This window comes from Lepus europaeus, chromosome 7, assembly GCF_033115175.1.
Source record: "Lepus europaeus isolate LE1 chromosome 7, mLepTim1.pri, whole genome shotgun sequence".
In the NCBI taxonomy this organism is placed as follows: Eukaryota; Metazoa; Chordata; class Mammalia; order Lagomorpha; family Leporidae; genus Lepus; species Lepus europaeus.
The window spans coordinates 50,862,420-50,885,600 of record NC_084833.1 but is presented as its reverse complement, the minus strand read 5'-3'; the positions used below and the strand labels follow the sequence as shown (position 1 = coordinate 50,885,600).

General features: G+C 45.5%; 1 pseudogene; it reads left to right on the top strand.

The window, feature by feature from the left end:
* The first annotated feature begins 6,958 nt into the window (after positions 1–6,958).
* Positions 6,959–19,590, top strand: LOC133763741 (dihydrolipoyl dehydrogenase, mitochondrial-like; annotated as a pseudogene).
* Positions 19,591–23,181: the final 3,591 nt, after the last annotated feature.

The following is a 23,181-nucleotide window of genomic DNA, read 5'->3' as shown; positions in this document are numbered from 1 at the left end:
ATCACCTAGGGACAAAGCAGAAGCACGACTGGAACTCAGATCTCTATCTCCCAGGTTAATGTCCCTCTCAGGGTAGCACAGTACTGTGGGAATCCAACAGCCAAGAAGGCTGAACAAGACCAAAGTCATATCCCTCAGGCATGGCTGCCAGGAGAGTCTAGCAGACATTATAGAGTTTTTCAAATATCGAAAACTATCCAAATGTCTATAAACAGGGTCTTGGTTAAATAAGTGATGCTACAGCCATAGTACAGAACACTATGTGGTCATAAACAATTTTTATTTTTGTAGGAAAATGAGATAGGTAGGTGCTACAGTCTGACTGTTTGGATCCTCCCAAAACTAGTATGATGCAACCTAATCTCCAATGTGATTACTTGTTAAAAGGTAGGGGCCTGGGGCGGGCATCATAGCACAGCAGGTTAAGCCACTGCTTGGGCTGCCCACATCCCATATCAGAGTGCCAGTCTGAATCTCAGCTCCTCTGCTTCCAATCCAGCTTCCTTCCAACTCATCCTTTGAGGCAGCTCCCTCATGGAAGACCCAGATGGAGTACCTGTCACCTGACTTTGGCTTCACCCAGCCCCGGCTGTTGTAGGCATTTGGGGAATGAACCAGTGGATGTCTCTGTCTCTATCTCTGTCTCTGTCTCTCTCTCTCTCTCTGTTAAGTGAATGAAAATAAATTAATAAACTTTTTTTTAAAAGGAAATGGTACCAGGGCCAGCACTGTGGCATAGCAGGTAAAGCCGCCACCTATGGCACCAGCTTCCCACATGGACTTCAGTTCAGGTTTTGACTGCTCCACTTCTGATCCAGCTTCCTGCTAATGTGCTTGGGAAAGCAGCTGAAGACGGCCCAAGTTCTTAGGGCCCTGAACCACAGGGGAGACCTAGAAGAAGCTCCTGGCTTCGGCCTGGCCTGGTTCTAGCCATTGTGGCCATATGGGGAGTGAACCAGCAGGTGGAAGATCTCTCTCTCTCTCTCTCTCTCTCTCTCTCTCTCTAACTCTGTCTTTCATAAATAAATAAATCTTAAAAAAAAAAAAAAAGGTAATGCCTTTAGGAGACGATTAGGTTATGAGGACTCTGCTGTCATGCATGAGATGCAGGAGAAGCTTTTATTAGATGGGCTTAATAAATAAAGAAGTTTGTTTGTTTGTTTGTTTGTTTGTTTTTTTAATAAAGCCTCACTCGACCGTGGGAGGACACACAGAAGGTATGGTATATGAAGAAGAGCGCCCTCACCAGATGCTGATCTGCCAGCACTTTGATCTTGGACTTCCCAGCCTCCAGGACTGTGAGAAATAAATTTCTGCAGTTTAGCAAGTCCTCAGCCTAAGGGACTTTGTACAGCAATGTGAACTGACAAATACAGGAGAATACAAAACAGTATGCATCATGTATACAGTATAGCTATAAAGATAGAGATGTATCCATAGAATCAGGTATGCCGCCACTGATCACTTACTGTGTGCTAGCACTGTGCTAATGGCTTAAAACATTATCCAGTGTAATCCATTAACCAACCACCCAAAGTAGGTTATATTATTTGTATTTTCCAAAAAGCTGTGGTAAGAGATCTTGCACAGCTGGTAAATGGTATAGTGCATATTTGAATCCAGGAGGTCTGAGCTCCAGAGCTCTTGTACTTAAAATAGATTTTTTAAAACATTGACAACAGGGCCAGTGCCGTGGCTCAATTGGCTAATCCTCCGCCTGTGGCGCCAGCATATGGGCACTGGGTTCCAGTCCCAGTTGCTCCTCTTCCAGTCCAGCTCTCTGCTGTGGCCCGGGAGGGCAGTGGAGGATGGCCCAAGTGCTTGGGCCCCTGTACCTGCATGGGAGACCAGGAGAAGCACCTGGCTCCTGGCTTCGGATCGACACAGCGCCGGCCGTAGTGGCCATTTAGGGGGTGAACCAACAGAAGGAAGACCTTTCTCTCTGTCTCTCTCTCTCACTGTCTATAACTCTACCTGTCAAAAAAAAAAAAAAAATTGACAGGACACTCAGCTATCCCAGATAGATACAAGTGAACTTTTTTTTCCTTTTAATTAATTTATTTGAGAAATATACATGCAGAGAAAGACAGGCAGGAAGAGAGAATTCCTATCCACTGGTTTACTCCCCACAACCAGGATTGAGCCAGGAAGAAGCTGGGAAATGGGAATTTAATCCAGGTCTCTCTTGTGAGTAACAGGAACCCGATTACTTGAACCATCTCTGCTGGAATCTGGATCCAGAGCCTAGGATTGAACCCAGGCACTCTAATGTGGGACATGGGTGTCTTAACCGGTATCTTAACCATTGGGCTAAATGCCCACCCCAATGTACATGTTCTTAATTTTAATAAAGTCCAATCTTTTTAATGAAAAAAATAGAAAATTATGTTTGTGAACACTTTTAAAAAGTTTAGGTAAAACAGGAACCAAAACTGTATATATATAATCTATGTAAAACAAGTGGTAGTTATGAGTCCAGTGCTGTGGCATAGCACATAAAGGCAATGCCTGCAGCACCAGCATCCCACAAGGGTGCCAGTTTGAGTCCCAGCTATGCCACTTCCAATCTAGCTCCCTGCTAACGCACCTAGTAAAGCAGCAGCAGGTGACCCCAGTGCTTGGACCTCTGCACCCAGGAGGGAGACCAGGAAAAAGCTCCTAGCTCCTGGCTTTGGATCAGTCCAGTCCAGCTGTTGCAGCCATTTGGGGAGAGAACCAGCAGATGGAAGATATCTCTCTCTCTCTCTCTCTCTCTCTCTCTCTTTCTAACTGTGCCTTTCAAATAAATAAGTCTTTAAGAAAAAAAATAATTATTTTTAAATAAATAAATAAGTGGTAATTAGATAATCTGGAAGAGGGGGTGAATTATTCCAGGAAGACCGAGAATGAGGGTCATTTATAGAAAATATTCTCCTGATCCTCCACCACTGACAGCTACTTTGTCTCTTTCTTCCCTGTAGTAGCTCCCCGAAGAGAGATGTGTCTACCCTTCTAGGGCACTGAACCCCAAATTTGAGTTCCCTTTCGCTCCAGGGCCTGGTTTTTAGAACCTCAAGCGGGTCTTTCTCTCATCCATACCCCTCACCCTGAATGACTGGGGCTATTTGAAAAATCTGTGGCGAACACAGGAAAGCCCAAAAAAAAAAAAAAAAAAAAAAGCAGAAGGGAGAAGAGAGATGGCCTTTCTTTCAAACGACGGACAGAGGCATCTCTGGGCCCAGCAGCACACGTTGCCAAGGGCAGCCACACAGATTTAGGCTAGACAGCCGACAGAACCTGGTAATCAGGGCAGGTAGACAGCTCCTAGGAAGCTTTTTAAAAGGCAGTGTTTTCTAGGCCTGGTTCAGGCTTCACAGAACCACACTGCTTCAGGAGAGAACTGAAAGGAAATGCTTCAAGATTGCAATCTCCCCTCCCGAGCCCCATGGGGCTCGGGAGACTGTTGTTTGCCACAGGTGCAACACCAGTGGTCTGGTGAAAACAAACAAGGTTTTCTTCCCCAGTGCACTCAGCCACCCAGGAGAGAGACGGTGACACCTGGCCTCCTAGGATGTGCCCGGGGCTCAGGACACACCGCTCCAAAATATGATGGAGGGGATGGAAGCACTGCCAGCAAGGGGTCCGTCTGTCGTTGCCACATGTTAAGCTAGTTTTTCTGAGAAATGGCAAGCACAGGAGTAGTTCTGCAAACCTGTCCTTTTGTAAAAGAAATTCACATCCATAAAGCAAATCTACATTGATAGAGTCTCTGTGTTATGAAGAGAGCTGTTCTCAACAATCTACTTTTATTACCTGAGAGATTGTACTTGCATAATAAGACATTTAATCAACATATTTTTGAAGGTTTATTTTTTTTCCCAAAGAAACTGTTTATTTAATGAGTACAAATTCCATAAGTACAACTTTAGGAATATGGTGATTCTTCCCATCATACCTGCCCTCCCTCCCCCACTCCCAAGCAACCTCCTCCTCCCTCTCCCATTCCCAGTCCCATTCTCCATTAAGAAAAACAAAAACAAAAACTGTCAAGATAAGGGCTGTTCAAGTCATTGTTTCTCAAAGTGTCAATTTCACTTCTACCGATTTCCTTTTAGGTGCTCTGTTAGTTATCATAGATCAGGGAGAACATATGGTATTTGTCCCATTGAAGGTTTATTTATGTATTTGAAAGGGTTACAGAGAAGGAGAGAGAGAGAGAGAGAGAGAGAGAAATCTCCCATCTGCTGCTTCATTTCTTCCCAAATAGCTGCAACAGCCAGAGCTGGGTCAGGCCCAAGCCAGGAGTTTTGTCGGGTTCTCCCATGTGACTGTCAGGGCCCCCAGCACTTGGGTCATCCTCTGCTGCTTTCCCAGGAACATTAGCAGGGACCTGGATTGGAAGTGGAACAGCAAAACTCAAGCAGGATCTCATACGGGAGGCTGGTGTTGCAGGCCACAGCTTAACCCATTGCACCACAACACCAGCCCCATATTATCACATTTTTCTCCCATAGCTTGTGTAGATACCCAACACACTCAGAAGCCCCAAGTCCACAATCCTCTGTGTAGCTCAGGATGCCATATAAGCTTCAATCATCTAACCCTTCTTCAAGGCTCGTATTTTGTGGGCCTGTCACACTGGACATAATGTCATATGATGTCTCCCTGTTTATCTGTTTTATGCCAACTTAATTTGTAGCTCAGCCACAGAATCTGGGAGTGTGGAGGGAAGCCATTGTCCCCTCCCCTACAAATCGTGGAAGCCAAAGAGGCCTGAGCCATCTACTCACTCCTCTTATGTTAGCCAGTGTTGGGGCACTCACTAAACAATAACTCTCTTCTCTGCTGAGTCTGACCCGATTGAGAAAACAGACACAGAATGATGGCTTTATTACTGGTAAGAGCTAGATTGGAGGACATGCTTTACATGTGAGGCCAAAAGAGTTTGCTTGCACTGCTCCCAGAATAAATTTACTAGTTAGCTACAGACGGGATGGAAAAACAGCAGCCTCATCATATGGGAATATGCCTTTGGTAGAACTGTGACACCTGGGGAAATGGAGCAGCTGTCCCTTTACCCAGGCTGGCTCCCAGAGACAGGGAAGAGAGGAGACAAACTGAGCATGCCCAGGCCACTCTTCCAAACTCACTAATCAGGTAATTCAGACCTTCTTCATGGGGAGAGTGAATAAGAGACCAGAAGTCCTAGTCTAGTTGTCCTTTAGTGGGCACAGAATCACCTGGGGCTATTACTACACAGAATGGGGAGCCTGATGAACTGTATTCTTTAACAAGTTCCCTGGGGGCTCTGCTTGAGTTGCCACACTTTGAGAACCACTGTTCAAAGGGAGTCTCTCCACTTGGAAACATAAGGAAGAATAAATGTTCCCCTTGACGGCCAGGACTTGTTTGGTTGCCAGTGACAAACATAACCGGAACTGAGAGGCGGGGTGGGGGGTGGGGGAAGGGAAGGGAGAGAAAGTTGGGGTTAGTGTTTGGCCCAGCAGTTAAGAAGCTAGTTAAGATGCCCATGTCCCATATCAGAGCACCTGGGTTTAATTCTCTGCTCTGGCTCGCAGTTACAGCTTCTCATCAACGCAGCTCCTGAGAGGCAGCAGGTGATAGATCAAGTAGTTGAGTCTCTGCATTGAAGACCTCAACTGAGTTCCCAGCTCCTGGCCTCCCCCATGCCCAGCCCCAACTACTGCAGGCAGTTAGGGGAATGAACCAACAGAAGGTGAGCTCGCTCGCTCTCTCTCCCTCTCTCTCTCTCTCTCTCTCCCCCCTCCCCCTCCTCCTCCCTCCCTCTCTCTCTCTCTCTCTCTCTCTCCCCCTCCCTCCCTCTCTCTCTCTCTCCCTCTCTCCCTCCCCCCCCCCCTCTTTCCCTCTTTAAAGATTTGCTTATTTTATTTGAAAGAGAGTTACAGAGAGTCAGAGGCAGAGAGAGAGAGAGAGAATCTTCCATCTGCTGATTCACTCCCCAAATGGCTGCAACGGCCAGAGCTATGCGGATCCAAAGCCGGGAGCTTCTTCCTGGTCTCCCATGCAGGTGCAGGGGCCCAAGGACTTGGGCCATCCTCTATTGCTTTCCCAGGCCATAGCAGAGGGCTGGATTGAAAATGGAGCAGCCAGAACTTGAACTGGAGCCTGTATGGGATGCCAGCACTGCAGGAGGTAGCTCTATCCACTACACCACAGCACCCCCCCATCTATCTCTCCAGTATATTTTATTGTACTTTTTTATTTTTTTTTATTTTTATTTTTTGACAGGCAGAGTGGACAGTGAGAGAGAGAGAGACAGAGAGAAAGGTCTTCCTTTTTGCCGTTGGTTCACCCTCCAATGGCCGCTGCGGCCGGCGCACCGCGCTGATCCGAAGGCAGGAGCCAGGTGCTTCTCCTTGTCTCCCATGGGGTGCAGGGCCCAAGCACTTGGGCCATCCTCCACTGCACTCCCTGGCCACAGCAGAGAGCTGGCCTGGAAGAGGGGCAACCGGGACAGAATCTGGTGCCCCGACCGGAACTAGAACCCGGTGTGCCGGCGCCGCAAGGCAGAGGATTAGCCTAGTGAGCTGCAGCGCCGGCCTATTGTACTTATTTTTTAAAATATTTATTTATTTATTTGAAAGGCAGAGTTATAGAGAGGCAGAGACAGAAAGAGAGTGGTCTTCCATCCACTAATTCACATCCCAAATGGCTACAACGGCCAGAACTGCGCCAGTCCAAAGCCAGGAGCTTCTTCCATGTCTCCCACATGGGTGCAGGGGCCCAAAGACTAGGCCCATCTTCTACTGCTTTTGTAGGCCACAGCAGAGAGCTGATCAGAAGTGGAGCAGCCAGGACCCAAACCGCCATGCATGTGGGATGCCAGCACCGCTATGCCACAGCACCGGCCCTTCCAATATATTTTAAAAAGATAGAAAGTGGTGAACACACTTAGGGATGGTGAAAGCATTGATGGAGAGAAGAGTAGCAGGGAAAAATGCAGAACTGGAGTCATGTGTACTGCCCCTTGGCCAAGAGAGGCCATTTCAATCCATTACGCAGACCAATCCATTAATGCTGATGTGACCGTGATGGGTTCTGGTCCTGGAGGATATGTCACTACCATGAAAGCTGCCCAGTTAGGCTTTAAGACAGTCTGCACTGAGAAAAGTGAAACATCCAGAGGGACATGCTTGACTGTGGGCTGTATTCCTTCTAAAGCTTTATCGAATAACTCTCATGATTACCATATGACCCATGGAAAAGATTTTGCATCTAGGGGAATCGAAATGTCCTAAGTTCACCTGAATTTAGAGAAGATGATGGAGCAGAAGGGCACTGCAGCTCAAGCTTTAACAGGTGGAATTGTTATTCAAACAGAATAAGTTTGTTCCTGTCCATGGATCTGTTAAGATTACTGGCAAACATCAGATCACTGCCACAAAAGCTGATGGCAGCATGCAAGTCATCGGCACAAAGAGCATTCTTGTGGCTACAGGATCAGAAGTTTCCTCCTTTTCCTGGAAGTATAGTTGATGAAGATAGACTAGTGTCATCTGCAGGTGCTTGATCTTTAAAAAAAAAAAAAAAAAAGTTCCAAAAAAGTTGGTTGTTTTTGGTGCAGGATTAATAGGGGTAAAATTGGGTTCAGTGTGGCAAAGACATGGGGCAGACATGATAGCAGTTCAATTTTTGAGTCATGCAGGTGGAGTTGGAATTAACATGGAGATAGCTAAAAAACGTATTTGCATCCTTCAAAGACAAGGACTTAAATTTAAATGGAATACAAAAGTTACTGGTGCTACCAAGAAAACAGATGGAAAAATTGATGTTTCAAGACCTGCGCTGTGGTGCAGCAAGTTAAAGTCCTGGCCCACGGTACCAGCATCCCATATGGGCGCTAGTTTAAGTCCCAGCTGCTCTACTTCAGATCCAGCTCCCTGCCGATGCACCTGGGAGAGCAGTGGAGGATCGCTCAAGTCCTCGGGCCCCTGTACCCACATGGGAGACCTAGAAGAGACTCCTGGCTCCTGGCTTTGATTTGGCTCAGCTCCGGCTGTTGCAGCCATTTGGGGAGTGAACCATAGGATGGAAGACCTCTCCGTCTGTGTCCCTACCTCTCTCTGTAACTCTGTCTTTAAAGTGAATAATATAAATAATATAAATATAAATATAAATAATTTAAATCTTTTTAAAAATTTGATGTTTCTGTTGATGCTGCTTCAGTGGTAAAACTAAAGTTATCACTTGGCTTGCATTGGTTGGTGACCTTTTATTCAGAATTTGTGACCAGAAGAACTGGGGATTGAACTACATCCAGAGGTAGAATCCCAGAAGTAGAATACTAGATTCCAAACTAAAATTCCAAATATCTGTGCATTTGGGGATGTGATTGCTGGCCTGGCAATGGCTCACAGAGTAGAGGACGAGGGTATTATCTGTGTCAAAGGATTAGCTGGTGGCACTGCGCACACTGATTACAATTGCGCACCATGTGTACTTTACACACAACCTGCAGTTGCTTGGGTTGGAAAATCAGAAGAGCAGTTGAAGGAAGAGGGTATTGAGTACAAAGTTGATAAGTTCCCATTTGATGCTAACAGCAGAGCTACAACGAATGCAGACACAGATGGCAGAAGCTGACAAAGTACCAGGAGCACATATTCTAGGACCAGGAGCTGGAGAATGGTAATTGAAGCTGCTCTCACTTTGGAGTACGGGGCATCCGTGAAGATATAGCTAGAGGCTGCCACGCACGTCGACCTTTTCAGAAGCTTTTAGAAAAGCAAACCTGGCTACATCTTTGGCAAATCAATCAACTTTTAACTTAGAAGATCATATTTTCTTTCAGAAATTCCTTGGGAGCTTTTGTACAGGTCACAATATACTCCCTGCTCAAACAATATCTAGGCTGAAGTATGAGACTTCTGGAAGGTATTCAGTAGGTTTGGACAGAACGAAATAATCTATCCATATTTTAAATAAACTTAATATTTTGTTTCAGTGCATTAATATGTAGGACAAAATGTTACTTATAGTAGTAGCACCCTGAAAATTTCTATCAACCTATATTTACATGATGTTTATGAAGGGTTCAACTGCACTGAACTTGTGTTAAATAGGTTTTCTCTCTGAGACAGTAAAGTTGAATTTACTTTTACACGGCTGGAGCTGTGAACAGTTGTGTTGAAGCAACGTGATCAAGTTATTTTAAATTTGGTTTTCATGTTGGAAACAGGCTAGTCATCAGAATAAGACTTAAATACATATAAACTAAAACAATGTAAATAAAAAGTGGCTGTCTCTCACTTGTCTTACTCAACGATTCAATTGTTGTAGTTTAAAGGTAGAGTTTGTAAGGTTCCATTGAGGTCTACAAGTCTGAAGGTTAGTTATTCAATTTTACAAATAAGAGAGTCTATTTACAAAACTCATATGAAATGGAGACTTAAATGTGTTACAGCGGGGCATGAAGATAACTAAATAAATGTCTTAAATATTCGAATAAATAAAAATAAAAAGAGAGCACGAGAATGACTCATTTGTGTGACTAAATTATGCAGTGGTCAATGTGAGTTCCAGCATGACCAGGCTCAGAGCCCCCAGTGCATCTTCCCCTCCCGGATCTCTCAGCCCTGTGGGTTCTGTACGGTTGTAGTCATCTTTGATGGGGTTCTCCTGGCTTGCCCACGTGGCTCCACCTACAGTCTTTCCCTGAAACCAGTGTTTCTCCAACTTCAGAATGAATCAGGATCACCTGGAGGGCCTGTTAGACACAAATTGCTGGGCCCCACCCCAGCATGTCTGACTCACTAATGCACTCCCAGTTAGTGTTCTGTGGCCACAGGTGGAGAGCTGCTGCCCTAGACAGTTTCTGCAGCAAAGGAAGGGGCTCTATGCCAGTTGTCCCCTCTCATACCATTCAAAAGCAACAAACAAGTAAACAAAAGCAAGACCTGGAACTGAGTCTCACTTGAACTGACCAGAGTTGGACCACATACCCTGAATCCATAACTGTTGTGCTGTTCCTATTGGCCAGGCTTACTAAAGTTTCCATGAATACCTCCAGAGGTACCTGGAGATGGAGGTGGGCTCTTTGGGCTGAAAATGGGCCAGGATAGAGCCACAAGACAGGGCTATTGGCACTGGAGCTGAGGTACAGCGGGTTAAGCTGCCATCTGCAGTGCCAGCATCCCATAAGGGCACTGGTTCAAGTCCCAGCTCCCTGCTATTGCACCTGGAAAAGCAGCAGAAGATGGCCCAAGTCCTAAGACCCCTGCACCCATATGGGAGACCTAGAAGAAGCTCCTGGCTCCTAGCTTCAGCCTGGCCCAACCCCAGTGGTGGCAGCCATTTGCGGAGTGAACCAGCAGACGAAAGATAGCCCTCTCTCTCTGTCTCTCCTCTCTTTCTGCTGTGGTGTAGTAAAGCAGGTAAAGCCACTGCCTGCAGTGCTGCCATACCATATGGGCACCAGTTTGAGTCCCAGCTGCTCCACTTCCTGATTCAGCTCTCTGCTATGGCCTGGGAAAGCAGTGGAAGATGGCCCAAGTCTTTGGGCTCCTGCACCCACGTAGGAGACCTGGAAGAAGCTCCTGGCTCCTGGCTTCAGATTGGCGCAGCTCCAGCCACTGCGGCCATTTGGGGAGTGAACCATCGGATGGAAGTCCTCTCTCTCTCCCTCTGCGTGGCTCTGCCTTCCAAATAAATAAATAAATGGTTTTTTTTTTAATCTAAAAAAAAAATACACAGCTATAGGAATGCAAATGAATGCTGGGAGGCACAAACAACAGATGTTCTAAGCAACCCTTCAGTTTCACAGATTAAGAAGTAAGGAGGTCAATTATTCCATTACCTTTAGAAAATAAAAGTTGTGTCAAAGGGCAGTCTGATACACTAGGAAGGTCACTGCATGGATTTCAGAGAAAACCTTAAGATCAAATGGCATTCCCACTATGGACAAATGGTTTAGGTCAGATCACTAAACTTCTGTAGTGTTTAGCTCCTTTGTTCAGTGTTTTAAAATGGAAGTAGCCAAAACATCTAATCCTTAGGTGGGATGAGAAGGTGATGAAGTTAATAAAAAGTTAATTAAAAAAAGAACTAAAAGTCTATTAGAGCAACAAAATGGGTGCAACTGGAAAATATTATACTTAGTGAAACAAGTCAGTCCCAAAAGGACAAACACCGTATGTTCTCCCTGATCTGGGGTAACTAATAGAGCACCTAAAAGGTAATCTATAGAAGTGAAATTGACACTTTGAGATATGATGAATTTGAACAGCCCTTGTCTCAATAGCTGAGGAACAGGTTTTTTTTTTTTTTTCATAGTATTTATTGAACACTTTTTTTTTTTTTTACTTTTTTTTGAAGGGGGAAGAGGCTTAATTTTTTTAAAGATTTATTTGAAAGGCAGAGTTACACAGATACAGATACGGGGTGGGGGGGAGAGATCTTCCATTCATTAGTTCACTCCCCAAATGGCTGGGCCAGGCCAAAGCCAGGAATCCAAAGCTTCTTCCTGGTCCCTTACATGGGTGCTGGGGTCTAAGGACTTGGGCCATCCTCTGCTGCTTTCCCATTAGCAGGGAGCTGGATCAAAAGTGGAGCAGCTGGTACTTGAACCGGCACCCATATGGGATGCCAGCACCGTGCCCATATAGGATACCAACACCACAGGTCATGGCTTTTAACCTGCTACCCACAGCACCAGCCCCATAACACATTCCTTTAATGGTTGGCTTCTCTGAATGGCTACCCCCAGCCCCCAGCTTTCTAATGTTCCCTTGTACCTCCCAAATATACTACATGCATGGGAAACCATTGTCACAGAGATATGGTTTTCTGGATGAATTCCAGTCAAGATGTAAACACTCTTTGTGAGACAGCAATATCTAGCAACATTATAAATTCACGAGTCCTTTGACCTAACAAATATAATTTTTTATTAAAAAAAATTTGGGGGTGGGGCCAGTGTTGTGGTTCACCAGGTTAAGCTACCACCTGCAATGCTGGCATCCCTTATGGACACCAGTTCAAGTTCCAGCTGCTCCACTTTCAATCCAGCTCCCTGCTGATGCACCTGGGAAAGCAAAGTTGGCCCAAGTGCTTGGACCTCTGCACCCACACAGGAGACTGGGATAAAGCTCCTGGCTCAGCCCTGGCCATTGACAGTCATTTGGGGAGTGAACCAATGGATGGAGGATCTCTCTCTCTAACTCTGCCTCTCAAATAAATTAAAATCTTCTTTAAAACAATTTTTTTGTCTGCCTGTGTTTCAGTGAAAACAATTCTCTTTCCATTTTTTAAGATTTATTTGAAAAGCAGAATGACAGAGTGAGAGAAAGAGACAAAAAGAGTGAGAATTTCTTTTATCTTTTGGTTCACTCTCCAAATGCCTGCAACAGCCAGGGCTGAGTCAGACCAAAGCCAGGAGCCAGGGACTCCAGCCAGGCCTCCCACATGGTTGGAAGGAGCCCAAGTACTCAGGCCATCTTCTGCTTCCTTCCTAGGTGCATTAACAGGGAGCTGGATTGAAAGTGCAGTAGCCAGGACTCAAACCAGCATTCTGATACTGGATGTTGGCACCACAAACAGTGGCTTAACGCACCGCACCATAACTCCAGCCCACTAATTCTAATAGCTACTTTAACAAGTATATGCACACATGTGCAAAATAACATGCATAAGGCTACTGATTCACTGAAGCACTTTTTTGTGATAGCCAGAGACTGATTCAATTTAAACGTCTGTTAATAGAGCATGGCTCAAGTAAATGTTTACTGACACAGTGAGATAGTACACAGTTCAAAAAGTGGGGTAGGGTGGGGGCGGGGTTCCTGCCAACTTGGAGAAATTTCAAGACTCACTTATTCATTTTTAATTTTTTACATTTATTTTCATTTATGTGAAAGGCCGAGAGACACAGACAAAAGACAGAGAGATCTTTATTCTGCTACAGATTGGCTTCTCTCCCCAGGCTTCTAGCTCTTTGATACTTCTCTTTGCTTCTGTTTCAGTCTCTATCTCTGCTTTCTGTCTCTGTTCCAATTGTTCTGCCTCTTATTGTTTCCATCTCAATTGTCTAAGGTTCCTTCTCCATTTTGCTCCCATTTCTCTCAATCACAAGCACTGGCTCCCTGGAAAATAGCTTTTGCATTACTAAACCTAAAGCAAAGCAAAATAAAACAAAAACCCAGAGGTCGGGCTTATTCACAAGGCCCTTTGATTCTAAAAGCCAGTATAGCAACTCATACTTTTATGCCACACACAGAACTCTATCTCAGATGGATTAAAAAGTTAAATATATAAATGTCAAATCGCAGAAAAACTGGCAGGAAATTGAATTCACTATCAGATCTTTGGAGGAGTGGTGAGGTTTAAAGCACTGGAGCAAAAGAAGAAATTACAAAGGAAAAGAGCTGATTGTACTATACCAAAGTGTGACATTTCTGTACAAAAAGAGACGAGAAAAACAGACTAGGGAAAATTTCAGTGAGCATTCAAAGATTGAATATCTAAATTATATAAAGTTCATATCATAACAAAGAAAATTAAAGCTTGAATAGACATCTTCCATAAATTGAAATGTATCTATAAACCAATATAAAGAAGTGTTTAATGGCTTAGTTTTAAGCATGTACAAATTCAAACAGTAATAGGAACCATTTTCCTACTATTACACTGGGAAAAATTAAAACAATGATAATTTCCAGTGTTCGTGGTTAGGTAAATTTACACAAGACTTCTGGAATGCTATTTGGCAATAATTATCAAGAAACTTTAAACTATTTGTACCTTTGTCCCTCAATTCCATTCCAAAGGATTTATCCTAAGGCAGCAGATTTTAAACTATGCTCTTTGCAATTCTAAAAGTGCTAAAGAATTGTCCCATGAAGGCTATGTAATAACCAGGGTTTGGGGCTCTAAGCAAGGAAAACAAACACCAACTACCTCAAGCAAAAAGATAATGTACTGGGAAAGCACAGAGGCTCCCAGAATCGATAGGAAGCTGAAGAACCGGGGAGTGTAAACAGGCAGGACAGCTGGAACCACACCACAGGTCACAGAGCAGAAACAGTTAGGTGCATGTCACCCTGCTGCTAAGAGGAAAATGACCTCCAGTCACCTCCACATTGTCACATGTTCGTGATTCAAAGACTAGAAAAGAATGACTGATGGAAACTAAACCACACGCTCCAGGCTTTGCAAGGAATCAGGAGGTGGATGAGAAGAATCCAGGTTTTTGGCTTCCTAATGGGAGAAGGTAACTATCTTCAGCATCTACACACACACATGAAGAGTCCCCCAGATTGAAGATTTGGTTACTAATAGCAACAGGACATGGACTGCTGAAAAGCAGGAAATAACTATTAATGTGTGATAGCAAGGGGTGCTGACCACATAAAGCTCTAAGCTCTCAATTCCATTTTCTTCCTTCCTTTCCAAATTTGAAAAACAGAGTTACAGAGAGAGGGAGAGTCAGAGCTTCCATCTGTTGGTTGGTTCACTCCCCAAATGACTGCAAGGGTTGGGGCTGGGCCAGGCCAAAACCAGGAGCCCAGAGCTTCTTCCAGGTCTTCTCTCATGGATGCAGGAGCCCAAGTACTTGGGCCATCTTCAGCTGTTTTCCCAAGCCATAGCAGAGAGCTAGAAGTGGAGCAGCTTGGACTTGAACCAGGGGATGCTGACATCACAGTTGGTGGCTTAACTCACTAGGCCACACCAAAGGCCCCCAATAATTCCATTTTCATGAGCTTTTCCAAATAGGCTTCCAGGTCAATCTGTACTTTGACAGGTGATTACTAGAGGTTGGGAAGAGTGAGGGAAGGAGGGTAAGGGAGTTTGGATAACAGGTACCAAACACAATCAGAAAGAGGCAGAATGTTCTAGTGTTCCAAAGCATAGTGGGGTGACTACAGTTCAAAATAATATGTTATACTCTGTGTAAAGAACTGGATGAGAGGAGCTGATAGGCTCCAAACAGAAAGGAGAAATAAGGAAATGGAAAGGCTAGTAGCCTGATTTAATTGGCTTACACTGTGAAAATGTGTTGTAATTTTGCTCTGTGCTTCATAAAAAATGTACAGTATTACACGGTAATCAAAACATTTTAAATAAAATAATGTAAGGGGCATACCCTAAAGAGCAGCAGGTGACAGCTCCAGGGCTGGGGTGGTAGGGAGACCCAGATAGAGTTCCAGGTTCCTGGCTGCAGTCTGGCCCAGCCCTGGATGTTACAGTCATCTGGGAAGTGACCCAGTAGTTGAAAGATCTCTGTCTCTTGCTCTCACTCTCTCACTCTCCATGCCTCTCTGTTTTACTCTGCCTTTCAAATAAATAATAGAACTTTTTTAGAAAAACGCTGTTTCTCAGGTAATACTCAAGACCTACTGAATCAGACACTCTGGGTTGGGACCCAGCAGGCTGTGGTCTAAGAAGCCCTGCAGGTGATCCTGATTCATTCTGAAGTTAGGGAAACACTGGCTTAGGACAAAGACTGCCTATGTGGAGCCATGTTGCCAACACCCTGTCTGACTATGGCCAGGAGCCTGGCACTTGATCCAGGTCTCCAAAGTGGGTGGTAGGGATGCAAGTCTTCCAACCATCACCCACCATGGTGCACATTACAGGAAGCTGGATTGGAAGAGGGGCTGGAATTCCAACTTAGGATATCCCAAACCGGGTCTTACCTGCTGCCCGAATTCTCACCCTTGTTTTGTTTTTTAATCAATAGCAGGTGCCTGTGAAGAATACTCTGAATTAAAATTACTAAGATTGAGCATTTAATAAGTTACCTTAATAATGAAGTCAGGGCAGGCATTCGGCACAGTGGTTAAGACACTATTCCTGGCTTCAGGCTGTCCCAGATCCAGTTGTTGTAGGCATTTGGGGAGTAAACCAGTGGATAGATGATCTCTCAAGGTCTGCCTCTCTGCTTTTCAAATAAAAATAAATAATAAAAATTATGAAAGCCATCTAGAGAAGTTTTCTGTTCCTTGAAGCTAAAAGCATTACTTAATATATCCCTAAGCCAAAAATCCAAAAGAAGTAAACATTTATATTGATAAGTTGTTTATTACAGAATTTCCCAAACCGGAATTTTTTTTTAAAGGGCCTAAATCTAAATGTCTAGCTATAGGAGATTGCTTACATAAACTACAATCTGGGGTGGGCATTGTGGCATAGTGGCTTAAGCTGCTACTTGGGATGCCTGCATTGCTTATCAGAAGGCCTGGGATCTAGTCTTGCCTCCACTTCTAGGTCAACTTCCTGCAGATGATACTAGGGTCCCTGCCACCCATGTGGGAGACCTGATGGAGTTCCTGGCTCCTGGCTTTGGGTTAGCCCAACCCAGGCTGCTGTGGGCCTTTGGGAGTGAACAAGTGAATAGATAGAAGATCTCTCTCTCTCTCTCTCTCTCCCCCCCCCCTCTTTCTCTCTGTGTCACTCTGCCTTTCAAATAAATAATTTTTTTAAAAAGCCAGAGGAGGGACTGACACCGTGGCTCACTTGGTTAATCCTCCGCCTGCAGCGCCGGCATCTCATATGGGCGCCGGGTTCTAGTCCTGGTTGCTCCTCTTTCACAGCTCTCTGCTGTGGCCCAGGAGGGCAGTGGAGAAAGGCCCAAATGCTTGGGCCCCTGCACCCGCATGAGAGACCAGGAGGAAGCACCTGGCTCCTGGCTTTGGATTGGTGCAGCGCGACAGCCATAGCAGCCATTTGGGGGGGTGAACCAACAGAAGGAAGACCTTTCTGGCTCTCTCTCACTGTCTAACTCTGCCTGCCCCCCCCCCCAAAAAAGACAGAGGAAATGAAATTTTTTTTAAAGATTTATTTATTTGAAAGTCAGAGTTACACAGAGAGGGGAGAGGCAGAGAGAGAGAGAGGTCTTCCATCCGATGGTTCACTCCCCAATGGGCCACAATAGCCAGAGCTGCACTGATTTGAAGCCAGGAGCCAGGAGCCAGGAGCTTCTTCTGGATCTTGCACATGGGTGCAGGGGCCCAAGGACTTGAGCCATCTTCTACTGCTTTCCCAGGCCATAGCAGAGAGCTAGATCAGAAGTGGAGCAGCCGGGACTAGAACCGGTGCCCATATGTGATGCCGGCACTTCAGGCCAGGGTGTTAATCTGCTGCATCACAGTGCTGGTCCCCACAAAATTGTTTTTTAAGAAAAAATAAATTACAGTCTATCCACTGGATGATCTAGTATGTCTGTATTAAATTGGATAATTATGAAGTCTTTATATACTATGAAATAATAATTAAAACACATAATTATATCTATGTTATTGTACTATACGTAAAACCCCAGCTCCCTGCAATGGCCACTCTCACCTTTGGAGGAACTGAATCACCCACAGCACCTGCTGGGCAAAGCAGCTCTAAACAATCATGTTCTGCACCTTTAGGCCCCTCGCCCTCCTGAAACAGATTGGCCCAGGTGGAACTGATCTCAAACAGCCAGCATCTTCTGATGCAAAACTCTGCTCCAACAGGGGTGAAATGGGGCCAATAGGTTTCTCAACCATTGAAAGTGGGATTGGGGAATACCAAGAGTATCAGGCAAGTCCTATGAGGATGGATACTTACAGAGTACATAGATCACGTGATCAAGCAAGGGCCACAAGGGGCTGTGACCACATACGTTATAAGGAGCCAGAAACCATGAGGCTGTGAAGAGATGCAGAGTAGAGCATGAGGAAGCCACTGGATGCACGGAAAGAAAGAGGCAGACACAGAATGAAGTGAAAGTACAGAGAGCAGCCGACTTAGGTCAATGTCAAAGTGTTAGCGTTAGATGGAGTTCTGAACAGCTGCCTAGGTCCAGAACAACTTTCTAGGCCCAGTCCTACAGGCCTAGCTGCACTTCTGTCCCCTTTACTGAATTCCTAAGAGCCTCTCTGCTTTTGGCTGCAAGGTTCAGCAACTGGACCCTACAGCCAGTGTGAGCATGTATTTCTGGGAGCATATCAGCTTAATAGAGCTATAAACACAACTACATAAAAATTCTCTATCCATAGGGACAGGATTCGGAATAAATAAAAACAATTGATTTGCTAGAGAAGGGAGTTTGTGAATACTTCTTTTGAAAAATTCATTATTGCTGCTCTAATGTTGCTTTTACATTAAGTAACAATTATGTTTTAAACTCACTGTGGAACTCCTAGGGTAAAAGCCTTAAGTGTGTACTTACTGTTTGACCCAGGAATACTACTTCCAAGAATGTATTTTAAGAATATAATCAGAGGACCGACGCTGTGGCATAGCAGGTAAAGCCACCGCCTGCAGTGCTGGCATCCCATTTGAGCACCAGTTCAAGTCCCAGCTGCTCCTCTTCCGATCCAGCTCTCTGTTGTGGTCTGGGAAAGCAGAAGATAGCCCCTGCACCCAAGTGGGAGACCCAGAAGAAGCTCCTTGCTCCTGGCTTCGGATCCGCCAAGCTCTGGCTAATGTGGCCATTTGGGGAGTGAACCAGCAGATAGACGATTTCTTTCTCTCTCTCTGTCTCCACCTCTCTGTGGCCCTCTGCCACAAATAAATGGATAGAAAAAAATATAATCAGAGATAATGCATGAAAATTGAAGTTATTAAATACCACAGCATTGTAGAAGAATGAAAACCATTTAAGTGTCAAATAGAGTATTATTTAAATTATGATCTAGCCATATAATACGATGCTGTACTACAATTAATAATCATATTGTAGGAGAATATGATTGGTACAGAAAATGTTCATGATTAAGTAAAACAAATGCAACAAAAACCCCTACAAAATAGTAACTACAATATAATGTGCTCAGCTTTTTGTACAAAGAACAAGGTACGCGATGATACTATAATAGGCAAAAAACAAACAAAACCAAAAAAAAACCATGAGGGACAGATACTAACATGTCATCTTTGGTTCTTCTCGGGTTGGGACGTAGGGATGATTGGAGGAACATATTGCATTTTTCCTTTATACTATTTTGCTTTTTTCACGTTTTTCTACCTTGAATATCTTGTATATATAATTAAAAGGGTGGAGAGGAGCTGTTGTTTTTGTTCTCGTTTTTTTAAATTTCCCCTACACTTTTTTTTTTCTTTTTTCATTTAAAGAAAGAAGAAGGAAAAAAAAAAAAAAACACGCTGCCTGTCTGAGCGCCTAGGAAAGCGCTATCTCGCTCTCCAGCATCTCCCAGCCAGCGAGCTTGGGGACTCTGGGAGAAGCTGGTCGTATAAACCCTCCCCTGACAGCCAAGTGCACAGGTAACAGCAAGGAGCGAGGGCCGGGGGACAGAGGACCGGCCGCGCGGGAGGGGCGCCAGCGTTCAGCCAGCTCCCGGGCGGAGCTCCCGCCCAAGCCGGGCCCGTGCCGGCGGCCGACGACGCACTGGACGTGACCCTGCAAGGGCACCGAGCCGGAGCGCGCTGGGGCCGGGAGCGCGCAGCCGCTCCAGACGGCGCTCGGAGGCTGGGCTCGCGGAGGAAGGGAGCTTTGAGCCCGAGACAAGCCGAGCCAGCCCGGCGGAAGCGGCTCTGCACGCACCTTCCCGGGGCCGGCCGGCCTGCCGGGGCATGCAAGAGCGCGCCGTGGAGTGCCGCTGCCGAGAGCACCGCGGGCCGGGACCAGCGCCAGGCTAATCGGGGCAGGCGGCGATCATGCGCCTGTGCCCAGGAGCCCCGGGCATTCGTCACCGGCTTCAGTCCTCCCGGCCCGAGAACCCGGGGGGACTGTCAGTGTTAGCTTTAACAAGGACGAAAACCGCAGAGGAAGTACTGCCACACGGAGGGAATGTGGAAATGGTAGTGGGAGGACCTCGGTTCAACCCGTGTGACCATGAGCAGGTCATCTTGCGCCTGTGTGCCTCAGTTTCACTATCTGCGGGAATAATAATAATATTCGTCCCAGCAGAGTCTTACCAATGAGTCTTACCAATGAAGACAAAAAATGATAGAACAGGATATGTGAAAACAACTTTGTAAATTATGAAGGACTAAGCTAATGTCTATTCCTATTGGTCAGATGTATGCTTTAGGGCTTAATAATTCTCAGATTTTGAATGTTACTTGTGTATTCTGATACCTTGTAACTTTCCACAGCTTCCATCAGAAGATATAGTGGAATAATTTAAAAGCAGGAAAGAAATCAGATCCAAAGCAAAGCAGAGCTCATAGTTGGCAGTGAACGTGTCAGTACAGTTTCTGAGATTCGGTTTTGAGTTTCATTCTGGGTTTGACCGTGATTAGCTCCACAGTACTCAGTATCAGCAAAGATTAGTACAAAGGACAGGACTAAGTAGACATGGCGTGTTCACTAAACCCCGAGATGAGACGACTGCTCGAGTCAGTTGCTCACTTACCATCCTCACGAACTTTGCCATCTATATGCCACATGTGCTTTTGATTAACAAATATCTTTTTAAATACAGTCTAAGAAAAAGTATTTTCTAAGGGAAAATTTATATATATATATATATATATCTCACTCCTTGGAGTGTTTTTGTTTATTTCCCTTTATACACTGTAGTTTAAATATACGTAACCATTAAAGTAGAAAATGTTCAGACTCTAACCACTTGAAATCATCTTCTGTGCCACGTAAGACATTCGTATACATAATACGTGCAGGCTGTGCTGCCCACACTCTGGGAAACTGCTCTGCTTGTTTGATGCACCCCTGAGGCAGCCCATCATGGCATGTCCACACTGACATAGATTCTAGATAGCACCAGGACCAACTCCCTTTACAGGCTCTCCTCTAGGAGAGGGGGGCCCAACAGGGGGACCAGCCCAGCTCAAGACTGATGGGAGGGACAGGGTGAGGCCTCCGGATCCCCAGACCCATGGCCTTGGCTCCTCTGCACTCACTGCCTTCCCCAGCCCCCTACAACACCCTGGGTGACCCCTCAGTCAGCATCCGTGCCCATGACATCTCAACAACGTGCCCGAGTCTGGTTCAGAGAGGAGCTAAGTAGGTGGTGCAATCTGAGCAGTTCCTCAGAGTTGTTGGGGAGCTGAGGAGCCCCAGGTCTTGTCTCTGATGCACAAAAGAATTGGAGGACAAGAGGTGGATAAAGATGAGCAGAGGAAAAAAATTATTAGCAAAGAGAGTGCAGTGCTTTGTATGAGTTTGTTCCGGGAAGGGCAGAGATTTCCAGGAATTTGGAAACTGTCGCCTTTTTAGGAAGTCTCAGAAATATCCTGGAATCAGGTGCAAATGGGTGTGGCAGTGTCAGGCATGGTCATTTTATCATAAGATATTACAATGGGCGGACAGTCAGCAGCCATGTCGGCTATTTGCTGCTGGCGCTGGTGGTAGGCTCTGGCTTTGCTGCCAGTGATTTCAGGGCGGCAAAGCCCTGAAGGGAGGAGTTTTAGAGACACCCTGGGGCAGGGGGTAGTGTCCTGTTTCCTCCAGCTCCTTCCCTGATCCCTGACTGTCTCCTTTCCTATTAACACAACCACTTTGCCTTCTCTTCTCATCTCTTCCCCTAGATTATGAACTCCAGGAAGGAGAAAATCATGATTTAGGCAGTTAGAGCACAACAATTAATGTGCAGGCAGAATTTTCTGGAGACCCAAGCACAGCAGCCATCATCTGCAGCCTCCCAGGGTGCACATTTGCAGGAAGCTAAGTCAAAGCAGAGTAGCTAGGCATTCAGTATGGGGTGTGGGCATCCCGAGCAGCAGTTTAACCACTGCAATACAACACCCACCCCAAAGAGGGGCATTTTAACTGGGCTCCCACAGGCATTCCCTTTCATAGTTTGCCCATCTGAGGAGATAATTCAAAAGATTCTTACCTTAACTCTATGTAAAAAATTTTAAACAAGCACTTTTCACTGTCTCTTAAAAGCTTGGTGTGAAATAGTTTGGTCTAAATGTTTGTGTCTCTGTAAAGTCCTTAAGATGATAGTTTTGGTAGGTGGGACCTTTGAGAGGTGGCTGGATCATGAAGACAGTCTTTATGAGTGGGATTGGTGCTCTTATGAAAAAGACCCCAAAGACCCCAGAGCAATCCCTTGCCTTCTCCATATGTGAGGTTACAGTGAGAAGATAGCTGTCTATGAGGAAGCTGGTCCCTGCAAGAACCCAAACATGCTGGCACCTTGATCTTGGACTTCGAATCTCCAAAATGGTAAGCAATACCTTTCTGTTGTTGATGAGTCACTTGGGCTATGGAATGTTAGAGCTGTCTGAATGGACAAGATAGAAATCTGATATCAATGCAATTTATTTGAACAAAATAACAAATCCAGAGCACTCGTTGTGGTAGAGACACAGTATAGCATAGGTTTATGTAGATATTTTAGGGATGGACAATCTTGAGTTTAAGCCAGGGCTTATTACTTCCTAGCTACGTGACTTTTTTTTTTTTTTTTTTAATTTTTGACAGGCAGAGTAGACAGTGAGAGAGAGAGACAGAGAGAAAGGTCTTCCTTTGCCACTGGTTCACCCTCCAATGGCACCGCAGCTAGTGCGCTGCGGCAGACACACCGCACTGATCCTAAGGCAGGAGCCAGGTGCTTCTCCTGGTCTCCCATGGGGTGCAGGGCCCAAGCACTTCAGCCATCCTCCACTGCACTCCCAGGCCATAGCAGAGAGCTGGCCTGGAAGAGGGGCAACCGGGACAGAATCCGGCACCCTGACTGGGACTAGAACCCGGTGTGCCGGCGCCACAGGGCAGATGATTAGCCTGTTGAGCCACGGCGCCGGTCAGCTATGTGACTTCTGACAATTATTTACTGAGTTCCCTTTCCTGAAAAACTGAGAGAATAATAGAATCCGCCTCATGGGTTGGTTGTGTGGGTTAAGTGAAATAATGATGTAAAGCACTTTCATTTACTATGTTCAAAAAAATGCTAACGGTCATCATTACTTGTAATATGGTATCCAGCACACAATGAGTTCTCATTATGTTTGTTCTTCTCTCCTCCCCATCATGCCTCCAGCCTCGCCAGGTCCATCCGGGCACATTTTAGGTGCACTGGCCTGACAGGTGGAATGTGCGCAGAGGAATCAGAACTCTCTACACTGTTTCCCCACAGTGCTTCCCACTCGGCCCCCTGCACAGTGTCCCCCACCCACCCACCCCCAGCAAGCACAGCCGCTAATGTAGGACACTGTCATGTTGTTCTCCAGCACCAGTTTTTCTCCCTCACCGGGAATGCAAAAGACAGAGGCTGCAGGCCATATGCTCAGAGCATCAGCTGGGTTTCCATGGCGACCAGC